The 23,531-nt window shown below is 39.5% G+C and overlaps 1 non-coding gene and 1 pseudogene across 1 annotated transcript; both read left to right on the plus strand.

The window, feature by feature from the left end:
• Nucleotides 1–23,531, plus strand: part of LOC148545880 (4,5-DOPA dioxygenase extradiol-like) — a 173,541-nt pseudogene that overhangs the window by 85,385 nt on the left and 64,625 nt on the right.
• LOC148545887 (small nucleolar RNA R71) lies at nt 21,247–21,350 on the plus strand. The gene has a single exon (XR_015901700.1). It is a non-coding gene; the product is annotated as a small nucleolar RNA R71 (small nucleolar RNA).

Below are 23,531 nucleotides of genomic sequence, written 5' to 3' on the forward strand. Positions count from 1 at the left end.
CGTTCCAGGATTCTTTTCAGTTCGTTGTTAGAAACTTCAGCTTGCCCATTTGTCTGTGGATGATATGGAGTCGCCACCTTGTGGCGAATCCCATACCGGACCACGGCGGAGTAAAGCTATTTGTTACAGAAGTGAGTGCCCCCATCACTGATTAGTACCCTAGGGACACCAAATCTGCTGAATATATGTTTCTGGAGGAATTTCAGTACTATTTTAGTATCATTGGTGGGTGTGGCAATGGCCTCTACCCATTTTGATACATAGTCAACTGCCACCAGAATATAAGTGTTTGAGTATGATAGTGGGAAAGGCCCCATGAAATCAATTCCCCATACGTCAAATAACTCAATCTCCAAGATTCCTTGTTGAGGCATGGCGTAACTATGAGGGAAATTACCAGCTCTCTGGCAACTGTCACAGTTACGCACAAACTCTCGGGAATCTCTGTAGAGTGTAGGCCAGTAGAAACCACATTGGAGGACCTTGGTGGCTGTTCGCTCACCTCCGAAACGGCCTCCATATTGTGATCCATGGCAATGCCATAGGATCCTCTGTGCTTCTTCTCTAGGCACACACCTACGTATTATTCCGTCTGCATATCTCTTAAAGAGATAGGGTTCATCCCACAGGTAGTACTTTGCATCAGAAATTAATTTTTTCTTTTGTTGCTTGCTGTATGCCTTGGGTATGAACCTTGCAGCTTTATAGTTTGCAATGTCTGCAAACCATGGTATTTCCTGAATGGCGAATAAATGCTCATCCGGAAAGGTTTCAGAGATCTCAATAGAGGGGGAGGACGCCCCTTCCACTGGTTCTATCTGGGACAGATGATCAGCCACTTGGTTTTCTGTCCCTTTTCTGTCTCTTATTTCTATATCAAACTCTTGCAGAAGCAATACCCATCTTATAAGCTTGGGTTTCGAATCTTGCTTTGTAAGTAGATATTTAAGAGCAGCATGGTCAGTGTACACAATCACTTTTGATCCTACTAAGTATGATCTAAACTTGTCAATGGCATAGACCACTGCAAGCAATTCCTTTTCTGTGGTTGTGTAATTTTTCTGGGCATCATTTAGAACACGGCTAGCATAATAAATGACATGCAGAAGTTTGTCATGCCTCTGCCCCAGTACTGCACCAATGGTGTGATCACTGGCATCACACATTAATTCGAATGGTAATGTCCAGTCTGGTGCAGAGATAACCGGTGCTGTGACCAGCTTAGCTTTTAGAGTTTCAAACGCCTGCAGGCACTCTGTGTCAAACAAAAATGGCATGTCAGCAGCTAGCAGGTTGCTTAGAGGTTTTGCAATTTTTGAAAAATCCTTTATAAATCTCCTATAGAATCCTGCATGCCCCAGGAAGCTTCTAATTGCCTTAACATTGGCAGGTGGTGGTAATTTTTCAATTACCTCTATTTTAGCTTGATCCACCTCTATTCCCTTATTTGAAATTTTATGCCCAAGGACAATCCCTTCAGTCACTATAAAGTGACATTTTTCCCAGTTTAAAACCAGGTTGGTCTCTTGGCATCTTTTCAAAACCAGTGTCAGATGATCAAGACAGGAGCTGAATGAGTCTCCATATACTGAGAAGTCATCCATGAAGACTTCCAGAAATTATTTCACCATATCAGAGAAAATAGAGAGCATGCATCTCTGAAAGGTTGCAGGCGCATTACACAGCCCAAAAGGCATCCTTCTGTAAGCAAATACTCCAGATGGACATGTGAATGTTATTTTCTCTTGATCCTGGGGATCTACTGCAATTTGGTTGTAGCCTAAATAGCCATTCAAAAAGCAGTAATAATTATGACTTGCTAGTCTTTCTAGCATCTGGTCTATGAATGGTAAAGGAAAATGATCCTTTCTGGTGGCTGTATTGAGCCTTCTGTAATCAATACACATGCGCCACCCTGTAACTGTTCTTGTAGGAACCAGTTCATTTTTTTCATTATGAACCACTGTCATGCCTCCCTTTTTGGGGTCAACTTGGACAGGGCTCACCCAGGGGATATCAGAAATAGGATAAATAATCCCAGCCTCCAGTAATTTGGTGACCTCTTTCTGCACCACTTCCTTCATGGCTGGATTTAGCCGCCTATGTGGTTGAACCACTGGCTTAGCACTGTTCTCCAATAAGATCTTGTGCATGTATCTAGCTGGGCTTATGCCCTTAAGGTCACTTATGGACCACCCAAGAGCTGTCTTGTGTGTCTTTAGCACTTGAATTAGTGCTTCCTCTTCCTGTGGATTTAAAGCAGAGCTTATGATCACTGGAAAAGTATCACCTTCTCCCATAAATGCATATTTCAGGGATGGTGGTAATGGTTTGAGCTCGGGTTTAGGAGGTTTTTCCTCTTGCTGAGGAAATTTCAGAGACTCTTTCAATTCCTTTGAATCCTCTAGATCAGGTAGAACATCTTTAAAGATATCTTCCAACTCTGATTCGAGACTCTCAGCCATGTTGATCTCCTCTACCAAAGAGTCAATAAGATCGACTTTCATGCAGTCTTTTGGTGTGTCTGGATGCTGCATGGCATTGACAGCATTCAACTTAAACTCATCCTCATTGACCCACAGGGTGACTTCCCCCTTTTGGACATCAATGAGAGTTCGTCCAATTGCTAGGAAAGGTCTTCCTAGAATGAGAGTAGTACTCTTGTGCTCCTCCATTTCCAGCACTACAAAGTCAGTGGGAAAGGCGAATGGCCCAACCCTGACAATCATGTCCTCAATCACGCCTGATGGGTATTTAATAGAGCCATCAGCAAGTTGGAGACATATCCGGGATGGTTTAACTTCTTCCTTTAAACCAAGCTTTCTGATAGTTGATGCAGGTATTAGGTTGATGCTTGCCCCAAGATCACATAAGGCTGTCCTGGTGCAATTACCCTCTAATGTGCATGGTATCAGAAAGCTTCCGGGATCCTTAAGCTTTTCTGGAAAGCTTTTCAGAATGACTGCACTGCATTCTTCAGTGAGGAGAACTCTTTCAGTTTCTCTCCAATCCTTCTTATGACTCAAGATCTCTTTCATGAACTTGGCATAAGAAGGTATTTGCTCAAGTGCCTCTGCAAATGGAATCTTTATTTCAAGAGTCCTGAGATAATCTGCAAAGTGAGCAAATTGCTTATCCTGCTCCTCTTAGCGAAGTTTTTGAGGATAAGGTATCTTGGCTTTATATTCCTCAACCTTGGTTGTTGTAGGTTTATTTCCTACAAAAGTGGTTGAAGAAGCCTTTTTAGATGGGTTGTCATCAGCACTTGTGTGTGTCTGATCCTTCACTGGCAATTGAGTGCCAGAGTTAGAAGTTGGAGTGACATTAGACGCCAACTCCTCATTTGTTCCTGGCGTCTGAACGCCAGAACTGTGCTTCTCTTGGGCGTTCAACGCCAGTTCCTTGCTTGTTTCTGGCGTTGAACGCCAGTCCTGAGCATGGTCTGGGCGTTTAGTGCCAGCCTTCCACCCAATTTCTGGCGTTTTAACGCCAGAAGTATTTTTCCCTGGGCTCTTACTGTCCTCAGATGGATTTTGGGTGGTTTGCTCATTTCTTGGCTTCATGCTGCCTTGAGGTGGGATATTTAATGTTTTTCCACTTCTTAATTGAACTGCTTGGCATTCTTCTGTTATTTGTTTTGACAGCTGCTGCTTTGTTTGCTTCAATTGTTCTTCCATATTTATATTAGCCATCCTTGTCTCTTGTAGTCTATCTTTGAATTCGGCTAACTGCTTTGTTAGAAAGTCCAATTGCTGATTGAATTCAGTAGCTTGTTTAGCAGGACTGGGTTCAGTAGTCACTGTTTTAGCTTCTTCTTTCATGGAAGGTTCGCTGCTTAGGTATAGATGCTGATTTCTGGCAACTGTATCAATGAGCTCTTGAGCTTCTTCAATTGTCTTTCTCATGTGGATAGATCCACCAGCTGAGTAATCTAGAGACATCTGAGCTCTTTCTGCAAGCCTATAATAGAAGATGTCTAACTGAACCCACTCTGAAAACATTTCAGAGGGGCATTTTCTTAACATCTCTCTGTATCTCTCCCAGGCATCATAAAGAGATTCATTATCTCCTTGTTTAAAGCCTTGGATGTCCAGCCTTAGCTGTGTCATCCGTTTTGGAGGAAAGTATTGATTCAGGAATTTCTGTGTCAGCTGTTTCCATGTCTTTATGCTAGCCTTAGGTTGGTTATTTAACCACCTCTTGGCTTGGTCTTTTACAGCAAATGGAAATAGTAATAATCTGTAGACATCCTGATCTACTTCTTTATCATGTACTGTGTCAGCAATTTGTAAAAACTATGCCAGAAACTCTCTAGGTTCTTCCTATGGAAGACTGGAATACTGGCAACTTTGCTACACCATGATAATGAGCTGAGGATTCAACTCAAAGCTACTGACTCCAATAGAAGGTATACAGATACTACTCCCATATGAAGCAGTAGAGGGGTTAGCATATGACCTCAGAGTCCTTCTGGACTGTTCATTTCCACTTAGATCCATGATGGAGAAAGGGAGATGATGTAAAATAAAAATAGGTGAAGATTTTCGAAAAAAAAGAGGGGAGAGAGTAAAAAAAATGGTTAGGAAGTTTTGAAAAAGATATGATTTGAAAAAGATTTTAAATTTTGAAATAAAAATCTGAATTTTAAAAGTAAATTTCGAAAAATTTTTTTAAAATAGAGAGAAAAGATATTTTTGAATTTAAAGAAGAAAGAGAAAAACAATAAGATAGCACAAGATTTAAAATTCTTAGATCTAATGCTCCTTGTTTTCGAAAATTTTGGAGGGAAAACACCAAGGAACACCAAACTTAAAAATTTTAAGATCAAGACACAAGGAAAACTCAAGAACACTTTGAAGACTTACAAGAACACAAGAACATGAAGAAAGAACACCAAACTTAAAATTTTTAGAAAACCAAACTAAAATTTTCGAAAATTATGGAAAGATTAACAAGAAAACACCAAACTTAAAGTTTGGCACAAGATTAAATCAAGAAAAATTATTTTTGAAAAAGATTTTTAATAGAACCAGTGGCCAATCATCAAGAACATAACCCAATGCTCTAGCCAATTGAGCTGTAAATGTAACACTTGTTTTGAAGAAGTATTTTTTTAATAACTAAGAAATTTTTTTTTTGAAAACTAATGTTTTGAAAAGGCACACAAAAAACAAGAAAAGAGACAGAACAAGAAAAACTAAAAACTAATAAAGAAAAAAAAATATTTTTGAAAATTTTTTGAAAAGAATATAAAAGACTCTGATCCAAAAGACATAATTTTCCTAATCTAAGCAACAGGATTCACCGTTAGTTGTTCAAACTCAAACAATCCCCGGCAACGGCGCCAAAAACTTGGTGCACGAAATTAGAAATCACAATTCTTCACAAATTCGCACAACTAACCAGCAAGTGCACTGGGTCGTCCAAGTAATACCTTACGTGAGTAAGGGTCGATCCCACGGAGATTGTTGGCTTGAAGCAAGCTATGGTTATCTTGTAACTCTTAGTCAGGATATAGTATCAATGATAATTTTTTTAGTTTGAATTGTAAAAAGTAGAAGGGCAGAACACAAATAATACTTGTTATGCAGTAATGGAGAATATGTTAGAGTTTTGGAGATGCTTTGTCCTTTGATTCTCTGCTTTCTCCCTATCTTCTTCTTCACGCACGCACGTCCCTCCTATGGCAAGCTGTGTGTTGGTGGATCACCGTTGTCAATGGCTACCATCCTTTCTCTCAGTGAAAATGGTCCAAATACGCTGTCACCGCATGGCTAATCATCTGTAGGTTCTCGATCATACCGGAATAGGTTTTGCTATCCTTTTGCGTCTGTCACTACGCCCAGCACTCGCGAGTTTGAAGCTTGTCACAGTCATCCAATCCCAGAATCCTACTCGGAATACCACAGACAAGGTTTAGACTTTCCGGATTCTCAAGGATGCTGCCAATGAATTCTAGCTTATACCACGGAGATTCCGATTAGGGAATCTAAGAGATACTCATTCAATCTAATGTAGAACGGAAGTGGTTGTCAGACACAGGTTCATAAGTTGAGAATGGTGATGAGTGTCACAGATCATCACATTCATCATAATAAAGCGTGAATGAACATCTTAGATAGGAACAAGCGTGATTGAATAGAAAACAGAAATACTTGCATTAATTCATCGAGACACAGCAGAGCTCCTCACCCCCAACAATGGAGTTTAGAGACTCATGCCGTCAAAGAGTACAAAGTTCAGATCTAAAATGTCATGAGATGCAAAATAAATCTCTAAAAGTTGTTTAAATACTAAACTAGTAACCTAAGTTTACAGAAAATGAGTAAACTATGTTAGATAGTGCAGAAATCCACTTCTGGGGCCCACTTGGTGCGTGCTGGGGCTAAGACTTAAGCTTCTCACGTGCCTGGGCTGTTTTGGGCGTTCAACACCAGGCTGTAACCTGTTTCTGGCGTTGAACTCCAACTTGTAACGTGTTTCAGGCGCTGGACGCCAGACTGCAACATGGAACTGGCGTTGAACGCCAGTTTACGTCCTCTATCCTTGAGCAAAGTATGGACTATTATATATTTCTAGAAAGCCCTAGATATCTACTTTTCAAAGCAATTAGAAGCGCGTCAATTGGACTTCTGTAGCTCCAGAAATTCCATTCCGAGTGCAGAGAGGTCAGGATCCAACAGCATCAGCAGTCCTTTTTCAGCCTGAATCAGATTTTTGCTCAGCTCCCTCAATTTCAGCCAGAAAATACCTGAAATTATAGAAAAACACATAAACTCATAGTAAAGTCCAGAAATATGAATTTTGCCTAGAAACTAATGAAAATAAACTAAAAACTAACTAAAACATACTAAAAACTATATGAAATTAACCCCAAAAAGCGTATAAAATATCCGCTTATCAGAGGGAGCCTCAAAGCATCGTATATAGACAAAGGCATAATACTCACGCACGCTCCTAAATCACACATGCAGTCAGAAAATATTACACCTTGAATGGTACAGTTAAGCATGCACGGACCTAGGTCACTACATTTTTCAGGATATCTCCCATTAAAGCAGATATGGAACTACCTAAAGGAATAGTTTCTAATTCATTAATCCTATCCTTATGTATGCACAAATCCTTTAGAAACTTCGCATATTTAGGTACTTGCTGAATAACATAAAAAAGGGGAACAGTTACCTCAACCTTTTTGAAGATTTCTACCATTTTGGGATCAAGTTCCATCTGCTTTCTAGATTTCCTTGCAAGGTGTGGACATGGGATAGGAATGATGTCTCTTATAGCTTCAGCTTGCTTGGGTTCTCCATTCATTGGTTGAGCTGCTTCTTCTTCAACCATGTCTTGCACTTCATCTTCCTCTTCAACATCCTCCACGTCAACCATGTCCGCATCTCGGGCGTGCTTTTGTGGCCTTGGCTCCTCCTGATTCCTCTCTTGCAGTGTGGTTCCGGACCTCAAAGTGATGGCATTGATGCCACCCTTGGGGTTGGGTAACGGTTGAGAAGGAATCCCATTGGAGCTTGCAGGTTGAGTGTTAGAGGTACTCGATGATCCCATTTGGGAGACGAGAGCTTGTATAGCAGAAGTTAGACCGTTAAGTGTGCTCTCCATGGTCTTTTGTCCTTGTGCAAGGGAGTGAAGCAACTCGTCATTAGAAGAAGAGGGGTATGTGATCTGAGAAATCTGCTGTTGGTTGTTCTGAGGTCCTTGGGACTACCTTAGGTGGGGTGCTCTGTAAGGCTGGTTCTGATTCTGCTATTGATAGACATGGTTCTGCTGATTCTGGTTCTGCTGATTGTTATTATTATTCCACCTCTGATTGCTGTTATGGTCTCTGCCTCCTCTGTTATAGTTGTCCCTCCAGCCATGGTTGGAATTATCTCTCCAACCCTGGTTGGAGTTGTCTTGCCAACTCTGGTTATAGTTTCCACCTTGGTTGTAGTTGCCACCTTGTTGATATGAGCCTTGATTTGGGCGGTCATAGAAATTGTGAGTAGCTGCCAAGGTATTGTCCTCTTGTTGGAGCTGGGGACACTCATCAGTGTAATGACTGTAGCATGCACATATCCCACACACTCTCTGAGGAACTAGTTGTTGACTATGTTGTGGTGAGGGAGTTTGAGATTGTTGTTGATTCATTTGTAGCTGCTTTAGTATGTTGGTCATCTCTTCTAGAGTCTGTGTGAGAGCAGCAGTCTCACTGCTAGTGGAAACCTCCACAACAGTCTTGGGATGGTTGGTCCTATGCCTAGCATTCTGGGTAGATTCAGCCAGATCAGCGATCAGCTCCCATGCTTCTGTCGCCGTCTTGTACTTCTTCAGAGAGCCATTGCTTGCAGCATCTAATGTAGTCTTAACCTGACGCTTCATGCCTTGTGTGAAGTAGCTAATCAACACCATCTCATCAATCTTGTGGTGGGGGGCAGGAATCTAAGAGGGTTCTGAAGCGTTCCCGGTATTCGTAGAGGGTCTCCAATTCTCCTTGGATAATGCAGGAGATCGCTTTCCTCAGTCTGTTTGTAACATCAGCTGGAAAGTATTTGTCCAGGAACTCCCTTCTGAGTGAATCCCAGTTGGTCACGACCGCTTCAGGTTGAGTGTAGTACCACTCCCTCGCCTTTCCCTCAAGAGAAAATGGGAAGGCAATTAGCAGAATAGAAGTTTCATCTGCACCATGACGCCTAACAGTAGAATAGGCTGTCTAAAAACCCTTAGGTGCTTTATAGGCTCCTGAGCAGGTAAGCCATGAAACTTGGGTATCAAGTTGATTAGCGAAGTCTTTAGTTCAAAATCTGTAGCCAGATTTGGGTGGCGCGCGTGATACGGTTGCAGGGTGAAGTCTGGGGCTCCAGCTTCCTGGAGAGTAATCCTCCTGGGCTCCGCCATATTACCTGCACGTAAATCAACTGGATCAGTAGTAGAGGAGCTTGTTTCTTCCTCAAATGGCGGTTCAGATTCGCTCTCAGATAAGACTGGTGAATTGGCAACAACCACTTCACCACCCTCAGAGGCTAATCGACGCCTAGCTCGCCTAATACATGAAAGAGTTCTTTCAATTTCAGGATCAAATGCGGCTAAGCTCGGGTCAGGCAGTGAATGCGTCATTCAACGAAAGAAACATACAGCTCATGGTAATAAAACAAAATAAAATAAAATGCAAATAAATAAATTCCAACCAATAAATTAGCACACTATTGCAACTCCCCGGCAACGGTGCCAAAAATTGACGTGACAGAAATTAGCCGATTAAAAAATTAATAATAGGAATACGTTGCAAGTATAGTTCTTAACTAGCAAAAATCCACTTGTCAATTTAGAAAAGAGTTATCACAGATTTAAGAATAAGATTACTGGGAGTATGAGTCCCAGGTTGTCTCCCAACGAGTTGACAAAAGAGTGCAGCTTATTGGTTAGAGGTTTTCCCAAAAATTTTGAGTTTGAGAAACAGAGAAATAAATAATACTAAAATTAAGCAATGGAAATTAACGAGAGAAATTATATAATCCTTATTAAAAGCCTTGACCGGGAGAAGATTAATTGGAATTTTCATCCTTGTTGGATTTTCCCAAGTGCAATCCTAACAGGCTGTTGTCTTACTTGGTCATCCCTTAATAAATAAGGAAAAGTCAAGTAACTAACCAACAAACTATATCCTCAAGTCCTAATCCTCTCCTAAGGAAGGGTTAGAGTTAGAGATTAGAGTTGTCAGTCATCAACTATCCATTAGGATTAACACTTGAGTATTCCAACTCAAGGTTCTCCTTTTAATCAACTCCCAATCAAGTTGGGGAACTACTCCATTATCATGAATATAAACTTCACAGAGTTAAAAAGGGAATAAAAGGAAATCATGATAGACAATAATTAAAAATCAAATAAAAATAAAAATGGTTCTTGTATTAAATCCCAAAATGCAACATACTTATCTAAACAGGGTTAATAGGCAGTAAAAAGTAAAGGAATAAGAAAACAAACTAGAGTAATGAAACTTCCACGGAGGTAATGAGTCTTCTCAGTATCCAAAAGCAAAAGCATGAAACTCTGAAACTATGAATATGAAAAACCCTAGAGGAAGGAGTAGAATTCTCTCTCTAAGATTCCAGATCTAAACTAAAACTATGCGTAATGAGAATGTGTCTTGAGTCTCTGCTATTTCCTGGCTCTAGTCTGTGTTTCTGGGCCAAAAACTGGGTTAAAACTCGGCCCGAAATTGCCCCCAGCATTTTCTATAATTTATGCAGATCGCGCACGTCACGCGTATGCGTGGCTTGATGATTTTTCTTGCCACGCGTGCGCATCAGGCACGCGCTTGCGTCGTTGTGCAGATTCGCTTTGACGCGTACGCGTCAGGTACGCGCATACGTCGCTGTGCATTTCTCCAAATCGCGCGCACGCGTGAGCCATGCGTGCGCGTCACTTCTCGCTGGTTGTCTCCTTTATTTCTTGTGCTCCTTCCATTTTTTCAAGCTTTCTTTCCATCCTCTAAGCCATTCCTGCCCTGTAAAGCCTGAAAACACTGAACACATGGATCACGGCATCGAATTGTACGAGAGGAGATTAAGAATATACAATTTAAAGGCTTGGGAAGCAGGTTTCCAATCATGGCATAATTAGGAAGGAATTGTAAAATCATGCAAATAGTATGAATAAGTAAGTAAAGAGTTGATAAAAACCACTTAAATTAGTACAAGATAAACCACAAAATAGTGATTTATCACCTGCCATTGAAGAAATCATTCACAATTGAAGAAGACACTAAGACTAGAGTTAATCCAAAAGGACAAAGCAACTCTAATCCTCAACCATCTTCTTATTCTTATAATTAAACATTATAATTCCATCTTCCAAATCAAACTAACTCTTCTATCCGCCTGACTAAGACCTGCAAGATAACCATAGCTTGCTTCAAACCACAATCCTCGTAGGATCGACCCTGACTCACTCAGGTATTACTTGGACGACCCAGTGCACTTGTTGGTTCAGCTGTACAAAGCGTGGGGATTTGTGCACCAAGTTTTTGGTGCCGTTGCCGGGGATTGTTTGAGTTCGGACAACTAACAGATTATCTTGTTGCTTAGATTAGGTAAATTTCTTTTTCTTTACAGGTTTAATTTTATTTTATCTGAGTCTTTTGATTTTTTTTCTTGTTCTTGCTTAAAGTTTGAATTTTTTTTGTTTTCTTTCAATTTTTTTTTAAAATCCTTTTCTGTTTTTGGCTATGTATTTTCTTTTGATTTTTCTTACTTTGAGTCTTACCTATTTCTTGTTTTCTTTTTCAAAATTTCTTCAAAAATATTTTCTTTTCTTTATTAATCTTTATCTTTTGTTTGAGTCTTTTGTTTTTGTTCTTGTTGAAATTTTTGAATTCTTTGAGTCTTTCTTTCAAAAAAAAAATTTTCAAAAATAGTTTCTTTTGTTTGAATCTTATGTTAATTTTTAAGTTTGGTGTCTTCTTGTGTGTTTTCTTTAATTTTTCGAAAATAGTGTTCTTGGTTTTCAAGAATTTTAAGTTTGGTGTCTTTTGCATGTTCTTGTGTTCCTTGAAGTCTTTGAGTTTTGTTCTTGGTGTTCTTCTTGATCTTCAAAGTGTTCTTGTTTTCCTTTTTATTTTGATCTTAAAATTTTTAAGTTTGATGTCCCTTTGTGTTTTTCCTTCTAATTTTCCCATAGTAGGTGTCCTTAGATCTAAAAATTTTAAGTTTGTTGTCTTTTTGTTGTTTTTCTCTCTCTTCATTAAATTCAAAAATCAAAAAAATAAAATATCTTTTCTTATTTTTAATTAATTTTTTGAAAATTTTAATTAAAATTTCAGATTTTAATTTCAAAATTTTTATCTTATCTTATCTTAGTTTTCAAATTTCAAAATCAAATCTTTTCAAAAATCATATCTTTTTCAAAATCTTATCTTATCCTTTTGTCTTTCTTTAAAATTCAAAAATTTAAAATTCAAAATTCAAAAGTCTTATCTTATCTTTTCTCAAATTTTAAAATTCAATTTCAAAATTCAAAATTTAAATTTCAAATATCAAATTTCAAATATCAAATTTCAAATTTCAAAATCAAACCTTTTCAAAAAATCATATCTTTTTCAAATTTTTATCTTATCTTGTTTCAAATTCAATATTCAAAAATTTCAAAATTTAAATTTTAAAATTCAAAATTCAAAATTCAAAATTCAAAATTTAAAATTTAATTTTCAAATTTGAAATTTTAAAATTCAAATCTTTTTAATTTAAAACTTATCTTTTCTTAACTTCCTTATCTTATCTTTCTTACGTAACTTATCTTATCTTTTCTATCCTATCTTCTTTTAAATTTTAAAATTAAATTTTTTTCAAATCTTTTTAATTCTTATCTTATCTTGTTGACTTTTTCAAATATTTTTAAAATCAAATCTTTTTTTATCTTCTATCTTATCTTGTTTTCAAATCTTTCTTAATTAGTTGCTTGTTTTCTCTCTCTTCTTTTTCAAAACTTCCTAACTAATTCCACTATCTTCTAATTTTTGAATTTTTTTCTTCTATTTCTCTCTCTTCTTTTTCAAAATTTATTGATTAATTTTCAATTCTTTTTAATTAATTAACTTTTATTTTTTGAATTTAATAAATAAATAAAATAAAAATAAAAATATTTTAATTACAATTTACATCTTATTTCTTAATTCTTCTTCTTCTACCTTTCTTCATCATGAGCCCAAATGGGAATGAAGAGTTCAGAAGAACTCTGGGGTCCTATACAAACCCCACTACTGACTTCTATGGAAGAAGTATTAGCATACCTCACATCAGAGCATGTAGCTTTGAACTAAACCCTCAACTCATTACCTAAGTGCAGCAAAACTGCCAGTATTCTAGACTTTCATAGGAAGAACCTACTGAGTTCCTGGTAGATTTCTTATAGATTTCTGACACAGTACACAATGAGGGAGTAGACCAAGATGTCTACAAATTATTACTCTTTCCTTTTGCTGTAAAGGACCAAGCAAAGAGGTGGTTGGATAATCAGCCCAAAGCTAGCTTGAAAACTTGGAAACAGTTAGTAGACAAGTTTTTAAATCAATACTTTTTTCCAAGAAAGATGACCCAGCTGAGACTGGATATCCAAGACTTCAAACAAGGGGACAGTGAATCTCTTTATGATGCCTGGGAGAGGTATAGAAGGATGCTAAGAAAATGTCCCACTGAAATGTTTTCAGGATGGGTACAATTAGAAATCTTCTACTATGGACTTTCAAACATGGCTAAAATGTCTCTGGACTACTCTGTTGGTGGTTCCATACACATGAGAAAGACCATTAAAGAGGCTCATGAGTTTATTGAGACAGTTGCTACTAATCAGCATCTGTACTTAGCTGCTGAGACTTTTATGAAAGGAGAGGTTAGGGCAATATCTAGTGAACCTAACCCTCCAAAGCAAGATGGCCCGTTGACTCAGCAGCTGTACACCCTTGCCCAGCAACTACTGAAACTGCAAGAGGCTTTGTGAGAAACTCAGGCTTCTAACAGGAATGTAGAATCCCAACTGAGTCAAACAAGGCAGCAGTTATCTAAGTAGATAACAGAGCAATGCTAGGATATTCAACTGAGAAGTGGAAAATCCTTAAACACCCAACCTCAGTATAACAAGAAAGAAAAGCTAACAGAGGAACACCAGACTGATGTCCAAGAATATCTGAGGGCATTGAATGCCCAAAGAGGAATGTCATTAGCGTTCAATGCCAAAAAGGGGTATCCATCTCTGGCATTGAATGCCCAATTGGGGACACCAACAAGGGCGTTGAATGCCCAAAAGGAAGAAGTATTCCTAGCATTGAACGCCAGAAAGGGGGCAGCAATATGGGCGTTAAACGCCTAAGCAAGGGAGGCCAGTCACATACTGATAACAACCCTCCTAAGCAAGCTAGTAACTGCCCTTCCAACACACACAACACTAAGCTTTTATCGACCAAGATTGATGAGTATAAGGCTAAGATGCCATTTCCTCAGAAACTCTGTCAAGAGGAAAAATAAACAGTTTGCCCGCTTTGCGGATTATCTCAGAACATTAGAGATCAAGATCCCTTTTGCAGAGGCTCTTGAACAAATGCCTTCATATGCTAAGTTCATGAAGGAAATACTGAACAACAAGAGGGATTGGAGTGAAGTAGAGACAGTAACTCTTACTAAAGAGTGCAATGCAATCATTAAGAGGAACCTTCCTCAGAAACTGCAGAGACACCCTAACACTCTTCTCAAAGACACAGAAGTGAGTCCAAGAGAAGAGTGTCTAGCCCTCATTAGTACCAAGGAGGCTGAGCCTTAGATAGTATACACTGATGAGGAACTAAATGAAGGAAAGACTCAAGAAGAGGCTAGGAGCACATTGTTGCACGCCCCTCTTATGGGAAGAAAGCATGAAGTACCACACCCTCAGATGCCCCAAAAGGAGACCAAGGATGAGCAATGCTCAGAACCCTTGGAAGACTCTGAAAAGATGTAAATCAATATTTCTTTTGTTGAGGTTGTGGAACAATGGTCTCTATCTACTGGAAGTAACCTCTCTAATGCTGAGAGAGGCGAATTAGTGATGAGGTTACAGAAGGATTACATGGTTATCAAGGTCTTTCAACCTCCACTACCCCCTGACAAAGGAGATACTTCCATGCAGAGGACAATACTAGAGCCTCCTCCCCTAGTGAAAACTCATTCAGTTTTCCCAGACATCAAACTTAAGTTTAGTGTTGGGCAGACATCACCTACTAAGGAGGAAGGTCCCAAGAGGAATATGCATAGGGGATGGAGAAACAATACAACCCCTACCCTAATAAGCAAGGAGAATTGGTGCACGAAAGTACAATCACACTTTTGCAATTCCGCACAACTAACCAGCAAGTGTACTGGGTTGTCCAAGTAATACCTTACGTGAATAAGGGTCGATCCCACGGAGATTGTCGACTTGAAGCAAGCTATGGTCATCCTTGTAAATCTCAGTCAGGCGAATTCAAATGGTTATGAGGTTTTGATAATTAAAATATAATTAAAACAGAAAATAAGATAGAAATACTTATGTAATTCATTGGTAGGATTTCAGATAAGCGTATGGAGAAGCTTTGTTGCTTCTGAACCTCTACTTTCCTACTGCCTTCTTCCAACCATGCGTTACCTCCTTCCATGGCAAGCTGTAAGATCCTCTCGGATGAAAACAAATCCATCTGCGCTGTCACCACAGGGCTAATCATCTGTCGGTTTCCGCTAGCGTCGAAATAGGACCATTGTCCTTTTGCACACTGTCACTTTGCCCAACATTCCTAGGTTTGAAGCTCGTCACAGTCATCGCTTCCCAGATCCTACTCGGAATACCACAGATAAGGTTTAGACTTTCTAGATCTTCGGAATGCTACCAATAGTTCTAGCCTATACCACGAAGACTCTGATCTCATGGAATGGAAGGCTCTGTTGTCAGGAGAGGCAACCATGCGTCATGAACCAGGAGGCTAAGAGATACACACTCAAGCTATTACAAATAGAACGGAAGTGTTTGTCAGGCACGCGTTCATAAGTGAGAATGGTGATGAGTGTCAAAGATCATCACATTCATCAGGTTGAAGTGTGAGTGAATATCTTCGAATAAAAAGTAGGCATGAATTGAATAGAAGAACAATAGTACTTGCATTAATTCATGAAGAACAGCAGAGCTCCACACCTTAATCTATGTGGTGTAGAAACTCCACCGTTGAAAATACATAAGAACAAGGTCTAGGCATGGCCGAGAGGCCAGCCTCCCTAAATATGAAATGAAGCTCTCTAAAAGATGATTAAAAGATCAAAAGATGATCCAAGGATATTTCAAAGATGAAAATACAGTAGTAAAAGGTCCTATTTATAATGAACTAGTAGCCTAGGGTTTACAGAAATAAGTAAATAATGCAGAAATCCAATTTCGGAGCCCACTTGGTGTGTACTTGGGCTAAGCATTGAAGCTTTTTCGTGCTTGGGCTGTTCCTGGAGTTAAATGCCAGCTTTGGTGCCAGTTTGGGTGTTTAACTCCAATTCTGGTGCCAGTTTGGGCGTTTTACGCCAGAATTCCTAGGGCTAACTTTGAACGCCAGTTTGGGCCATCAAATCTCGGGCAAAGTATGGACTATTATATATTGCTGGAAAAGGATGTCTACTTTCCAATGCAAATTGAGAGCGTGCCGATTGGACTTCTGTAGCTCCAGAAAATCCACTTCGAGTGCAGGGAGGTCAGAATCCAACAGCATCTGCAGTCCTTTTTCAGCCTCTGAATCAGATTTTTGCTCAGGTCTCTCAATTTCAGCCAGAAAATACCTAAAATCATAGAAAAACACACAAACTCATAGTAAAGTCTAGAAATGTGAATTTTGCATAATTAATAATAAAAACATAGTAAAAATTAACTAAAACATTCTAAAAACTATGTAAAAATAATGCCAAAAAGGGTATAAATTATCCGCTCATCACAACACCAAACTTAAATTATTTCTTCTCCCCAAGCAACTGAAAAGAAAATAAGATAAAAAGAAGAAAATATACGATGAATTCTAAACTTATCAATGAAAATTAGCTTCAATTAGATGAGCGGGGCTTGTAGCCTTTTTGCTTCTGAATAGTTTTGGCATCTCACTTTATCCTTTGAAGTTCAGAATGATTGCCATCTATAGGAACTCAGAATTTAGATAGTGTTATTGATTCTCCTAGTTCGTTATGTTGATTCTTGAACACAACTACTTTATGAGTCTTGGCCGTGGCCCTAAGCATTTTGTTTTCTAGTATTACCACCGGATACATAAATGGCACAGACACATAACTGGGTGAACCTTTTTAGATTGTGACTCAGCTTTGCTAGAGTCCCTAATTAGAGATGTCTAGGGTTCTTAAGCACACTCTTTTTGCTTTGGATCACGACTTTAACTGCTCAGTCTCAAGCTTTTCACTTGACATCTTCACGCCACAAGCACATGGTTAGGGACAACTTGGTTTAGCCTTTTAGGCCAGGATTTTATTCCTGTGGGCCCTCCTATCCATTAATGCTTAAAGCCTTGGATCCTTTTTATTTTACCCTTGCCTTTTGGTTTAAAGGGCTATTGGCTTTTTCTGCTTGCTTTTTCTTTTTCTTCTTTTTCTTTTATTTTTTTTTTGCCATTTTTTTCGCAAGCTTTTGTTCTTCACTACTTTTTCTTGCTTCAAGAATCAATTTTATGATTTTTCAGATTCTCAATAACATTTCTCCTTTTTCATCATTCTTTCAAGAGCCAATAATTTTAACATTCATAAACAACAATATCAAAAATATGCACTGTTCAAGCATTCATTCAGAAAATAAAAGGTATTGTCACCACATCAAGATAATTAAACTAATTTCAAGATAGAATTCGAAACCATGTACTTCTTGTTCTTTTGTAATTAAAACATTTTTCATTTAAGAAAGGTGAAGGATTCATAGGACATTCATAGCTTTAAGGCATACACACTTAGACACTAATGATCATGTAATAAAACACAAACATAAATAAAACATAAAGCATAATTTTCGAAAAACAGAAAAATAGGAACAAGGAAATTAAAGAACGGGTCCACCTTAGTGATGGCGGCTTGTTCTTCCTCTTGAAGATCTTATGGAGTTCTTGAGCTCCTCAATGTCTCTTTCTTGCCTTTGTTGCTCCTCCCTCATGGCTCTTTGGTCTTCTCTAATTTCATGGAGGAGGATGGAATGCTCTTGGTGCTCCACCCTTAGTTGTCCCATGTTGGAACTTAATTCTCCTAGGGAGGTGTTAATTTGCTCCGAATATTTTTGTGGAGGAAAGTGCATCCCTTGAGGCATCTCAGGGATTTCATGATGAGGAATTTCCTCATGCTCTTGTTGAGGTCCATGAGTGGGCTCTCTTGTTTGCTCCATCCTTTTCTTAGTGATGGGCTTGTCCTCATTAATAAGGATGTCTTCCTCTATATCAATTCTAGCTGAATTACAGAGGTGACAAATGAGATGAGGGAAGGCTAACCTTGCCAAAGTAGAGGACTTGTCCGCCGCCTTGTAGAGTTCTAGGGATATAACCTCATGAACTTCTACTTCCTCTCCATTCATGATGCTATGGATCATGATAACCCAGTCTATAGTAACTTCAGACCAGTTGCTAGTAGGAATGATTGAGCGTTGGATGAACTCCAACCATCCCCTAGCCACGGGCTTGAGGTCAAGCCTTCTTAGTTGAACCAGCTTCCCTCTTGATTCTCTCTTCCATTGAGCGCCTTCCACACAAATGTCCATAAGGACTTGGTCCAACCTTTGATCAAAGTTGACCCTTCTAGTGTAGGGGCGTGCATCTCCTTGCATCATTGGCAAGTTGAATGCCAACCTTACATTTTTCAGACTGAAATCTAAGTATTTCCCCCGGACCATTGTAAGCCAATTCTTTGGGTCCGGGTTCACACTTTGATCATGGTTTTTGGTGATCCATGCATTGGCATAGAACTCTTGAACCATTAAGATCCCGGCGTGTTGAATGGGGTTGGTGAGAATTTTCCAACCTCTTCTTCAAATCTCATGTCGGATCTCTGGATATTCACTCTTTGATCTTAAAGGGGACCTCGGAGATCTCCTTTTTCTTTGCCACAACTTCATAGAAGTGGTCTTGATGCACCTTTGAGATGAATCTCTCCATCTCCCATGACTCGGAGGTGGAAGCAATTGCCTTCCCTTTCCTCTTTCTAGAGGTTTCTCCGGCTTTAGGTGCCATTAGTGGTTATGGAAAACAAAAAGCTTTAGCTTTTTCCACATCAAACTTAGAATGGTTGCTTGTCCTCGAGAAAAAGAAGAAAGAAAAGAGTAGAAGAAGAAGAAATTGAGGAGATGGAGGGTTGATGTAGGTTCGGCCAAGTTGGAGAGAAGTATGTATGTTGTGTGAAAATGAAGGTGGTGAGGAGGGGTATTTATAGGGTAAGAGAGAGGGGGTTTTCGGCCATGTGTGGGTGGGTTTGGGAGGGAAGTGGTTTGAATTTGAATGGTGAGGTAGGTGGGGTTTTATGATGGATGGATGTGAGTTGGTGAAGAGATTATGGAAAGGTGTGAAGAGGAGAGAAGAAGAGGTAGGCTAGGTGGGGATCCTGTGGGGTCCACAGATCCTGAGGTGTCAAGGAATCTGAGTCCTTACACCATGTTGGCGTGTAAACGCCCCTTTAAGTGCCAATCCTGGCGTTAAACTCCAGGTTGCTGCCCATTTCTGGCGTTTAACGCCAGCTTTTCTTCCCTTTCTGGTGTTAAACGCCAACTTTTCTTCCCTTTCTGGCGTTAAACGCCAGTCTGGTGCCCTTTTCTGGCGTTAAACGCCCAGAATGGTGCCAGACTGGGCGTTTAACACCCATTCTGCTACCCTTACTGGCGTTTAAATGCCAGTAAGCTCATCCTCCAGGGTGTGCTATTTTTAATGCTGTTTTTTATTCTGTTTTTGATTTTTCAGTTGTTTTTGTGACTTCACTTGATCATCAACCTAAAGAAAACATAAAATAGCAATGGAAAATAAATAAATATAATTAAGTAATATTGGGTTGCCTCCCAACAAGCACTTCTTTAATGTCAATAGCTTGACAGTGGGCTCTCATGGAGCCTCACAAATACTCAGAGCATGATGATGGCCTCCCAACACCAAACTTAGAGTTTGAATGTGGGGGCTCTGTTTGACTCTGCATTGAGAGAAGCTTGTCATGCTTCTTCTCCATGTGTACAGAAGGAGATTCTTTAGCTTTAAACACAAGGTAGTCCTCATTCACTTGAAGGACCAACTCTCCTTTGTCAACATGAATCACAACTTTTGCTGTGGCCAGGAAGGGTCTGCCAAGGATGATGGATTCATCCTTACTTTTCCCAGTGTCCAGGATTATGAAGTCAGCAAGGATGTAAAGGCCTTCAACCTTTACCAAGACATCCTCTACAAGTCCATAAGCCTATTTCCTTGAATTGTCTGCCATCTCTAGTGAGATTCTTGCAGCTTGCACCTCAAGGATCCCTAGTTTCTCCATTGCAGAGAGAGGCATGAGGTTTATACTTGACCCTAGGTCACACAGGGCCTTCTCAAAAGTCATGGTGCCTATGGTACAAGGTATTAAGAATTTTTTAGGATCCAGTTTCCTCTGAGGTAATGTCTGCCTGATCAAGTCATTCAGTTCATTGGTGAGCAAGGGGGTTCATCCTCCAGAGTCTCATTACCAAATAACTTGGCATTCAGCTTCATGATTACTCCAAGGTACTTAGCAACTTGCTCTTCAGTAATATCTTCATCCTCTTCAAAGGAAGAATACTCATCAGAGCTCATGAATGGTAGAAGTAGGTTCAATGGAATCTCTATGGTCTCTCTTTGTATAAGCCTCAAATTCCCTTGGTTCCTCAAAGGGGAACTTCTTTTCGTTCAGAGGACATCCCATGAGGTTTTTCTCAATGGGAATCACGTCCTCCTCTCTTTCTCCAGGTTCGGCCATGTTAGTTATGGTTATGGCCTTGCACTCTCTCTTGGGATTTTCTTCTGTATTGCTTGGGAGAGTGTTAGGAGGAGTTTCAGTGATTCTCTTACTCAGCTGACCCACTTGTGCCTCCAAATTTCTAATGGAGGATCTTGTTTCATTCATGAAACTTAGTGTGGTCTTAGATAGATCAGAGACTATAGTTGCTAAGCCAGAACGACTCTACTCAAAGTTCTCTGTTTGTTGCTGAGAAGATGATGGAAAAGGTTTTCTATTGCTAAACCTATTTCTTCCACCATTATTGTTGTTGAAGCCTTGTTGAGGCTTCTGTTGGTCCTTCCATGAGAGATTTGGATGATTTCTCCATGAAGGATTATAGGTTTTTCCATAGGGTTCTCCCATGTAATTCACCTCTTCCATTGTAGGGTTCTCAGGATCATAAGCTTCTTCTTCAGAAGATGCTTCTTTATTACTGCTGGATGCAGCTTGCATTCCAGTCAGACTCTGAGAAATCATATTGACTTGCTGAGTCAATATTTTATTCTGAGTCAATATGGCATTCAGAGCATCAATCTCAAGAACTCCTTTCTTCTGAGTTTTCCCATTATTCACAGGATTTCTTTCAGAAGTGTACATGAATTGGTTATTTGCAACCATTTTAATGAGTTCCTGGGCTTCTTCAGGCGTCTTCATCAGAAGAAGAGATCCACCAGCAGAGTTGTCCAATGACATCTTGGACAATTCAGACAGACCATCATAGAATATGCATATGATGCTCCATTCTGAAAGCATGCCAGAAGGACATCTTCTGATCAATTTCTTGTATCCTTCCCAAGCGTCATAGAGGGATTCGCCTTCCTTCTGTCTAAAGGTCTATTCTTCCACTCTAAGCTTACTCAATTTTTGAGATGGAAAGAACTTTGCCAAGAAGGCATTGACCAGATTTTCCCAAGAGTTCAGGCTTTCTTTAGGTTGTGAGTCCAACCATGTCCTAGCTCTGTCTCTTACAGTAAAAGGGAAGAGCATAAGTCTGTAGACCTCAGGGTCAACCCCATGGGTCTTAACAGCGTCACAAATTTGCAAGAATTCAGCTAAAAACTGATGAGAATCTTCCAATAGAAGTCCATGATACTTGTAATTCTGCTACATTAGAAAAACTAATTGAGGCTAAAGCTCAAAGTTGTTTGCTCCAATTGCAGGAATCGAGATGCTCCATCCGCAGAAGTCAGAAGAGGGTGCAATAAAGTCACCAAGCATCTTCCTTGCATTGTTGGCATTATTGTTATTTTCGGCTTCCATGTCTTTTTCTTTTTCGAAAATTTCTGTTAGGTCCTCTCCAGAGAGTTGTGCTTTAGCTTCTCTTAGCTTCCTCTTCAAGGTCCTTTCAGGTTCAGGATCTGTGATGAGCAGATAATTTATACGCTTTTTCGCATTGTTTTTACATAGTTTTTAGTATGATTTAGTTAGTTTTTAGTATATTTTTATTAGTTTTTAAATAAAAATCACATTTCTAGACTTTACTATGAGTTTGTGTATTTTTCTGTGATTTCAGGTAATTTCTGGCTGAAATTGAGGGACTTGAGCAAAAATCAGATTCAGAGGCTGAAGAAGGACTGCAGATGCTGTTGGATTCTGACCTCCCTACACTCAAAGTGAATTTTCTGGAGCTACAAGAGTCCAAATGGCGCGCTCTCAATTTCGTTGGAAAGTAGACATCCAGGGATTTCCAGCAATATATAATAGTCCATACTTTGCCCGAGTTTAGATGATGCAAACTGGAGTTCAACGCCAGCTCTCTGCCCTATTCTGGCGTTAAACGCCAGAAACAAGTTGCAAAGCAGAGTTAAACGCCAGAAACAGGTTACAAACTGGCATTTAACTCCAAGGAAGACCTCTACACGTGGAAGCTTCAATGCTCAGCCCAAGCACACACCAAGTGGGCCCGGAAGTGGATTTCTGCATCATTTACTTATTTCTGTAAACCCTAGGTTACTAGTTCAATATAAATAGGACCTTTTATTATTGTATTGAGAATCTTGATCATTCTGGTTCCCTCTCTGGAGCTGAAGCCATTGAACACCATTATCACTTATATATTTTCAACGGTAGAGTTTCTACACACCATAGATTAAGGTGTGGAGCTCTGCTGTTCCTCATAAATTAATGCAAAGTACTAATGTTTTTCTATTCAATTCAATCTTATTCTTATTCTAAGATATTCATTCGCACCCAAGAACATGATGAATGTGATGATTATGTGATGCTCATCACCATTCTCATCTATGAACGCGTGCTTGACAACCATTTCTGTTCTATATAAAGACAAGCTAGAATGAGTATTGGTGCACGAAATTGTGATTCACACTTTTCACAACTCCGCACAACTAACCAGCAAGTGCACTGGGTCGTCCAAGTAATACCTTACGTGAGTAAGGGTCGATCCCACGGAGATTGTCGGCTTGAAGCAAGCTATGGTTATCTTGTAACTCTTAGTCAGGATATCAATTATGATTATCAGTTGACTTGCAAATGAACAAGAGAGCATGGATTAAATACTTGTTATGCAGTAATGGAGAATATGTTGGAGTTTTGGAGATGCTTTGTCTTCTGAATCTCTGCTTTCCCCCTGTCTTCTTCTTCACGCACGCAAGGTTCCTCCTATGGCAAGTTGTGTGTTGATGGATCACCGTTGTCAATGGCTACCATCCGTCCTCTTAGTGAAATTGGTCCAGGTGCGCTGTCACCGCACGGCTAATCATCTGTCGGCTCTCACTCATGCTAGAATAGGATCCATTGATCCTTTTGCGTCTGTCACTACGCCCAACCCTTGTGAGTTTGAATTTCGTCACAGTCATTCAATTCCTGAATCCTACTCGGAATACCACAGACAAGGTTTAGACTTTCTGAATTCTCAAGAATGCTGCCAATGGATTCTAGCTTATACCACGAAGATTCTGATTAAGGAATCCAAGAGATACTCATTCAATCGAAGGTAGAACGGAGGTGGTTGTCAGGCACACGTTCATAGGTTGAGAATGGTGATGAGTGTCACAGATCATCACATCCATCATATTG

The sequence above is a fragment of the Arachis ipaensis genome, chromosome B9 (genome assembly GCF_059453495.1).
Source record: "Arachis ipaensis isolate K30076 ecotype BB chromosome B9, ASM5945349v1, whole genome shotgun sequence".
Taxonomy (NCBI): domain Eukaryota; kingdom Viridiplantae; phylum Streptophyta; class Magnoliopsida; order Fabales; family Fabaceae; genus Arachis; species Arachis ipaensis.